Source organism: Mirounga leonina, unplaced genomic scaffold, assembly GCF_011800145.1.
Source record: "Mirounga leonina isolate KUSES-001 unplaced genomic scaffold, KU_Mleo_1.0 Mir_300, whole genome shotgun sequence".
Classification (NCBI taxonomy): domain Eukaryota; kingdom Metazoa; phylum Chordata; class Mammalia; order Carnivora; family Phocidae; genus Mirounga; species Mirounga leonina.
In genome coordinates, this window is record NW_023270672.1 from 36327 (window position 1) to 36802 (window position 476).

Consider the following 476-nt stretch of genomic DNA (forward strand, 5'->3'; position numbering starts at 1 on the left):
GAGCAGGGCCAGGGGCAGGGGCAAGGGGAGGGATAGGATCAGCAGTCGTGGCAGGTGCAGGATCTAGGGCAGGACCTGGGTAAGGAGCAGGAACAGGAGCTCCGGCAGGCGCAGGGGCAGGGGCAGCGGCAGAAGGAGCAGGAACAGGAGCTCAGGCAGGGGCAGGGGCAGCAGGTCTGGCAGGGGAAGGGGCAAGAGCAGGAGCAGTTAAAGGAGCAGGAACAGGATCTCAGGCAGGGGCCGGGGCAGGGGCAGGGGCAGCAGGTCTGGCAGGGGAAGGGGCAGAAGCAGGAGCAGGAAAAGGAGCAGGAACAGGAGCTCAGGCAGGGGCAGGGGAGGCACAGAAGCAGGAGCAGGAACAGGAGCTCAGGCAGGGGCAGGGGCAGGGGCAGCAGGTCTGGCAGGGGTATGGTTATGAGCAGGAGCAGTGTCAGGGAAAAGAACAGGAGCTCAGGAAGGGTCAGGGGAAGGGGCAG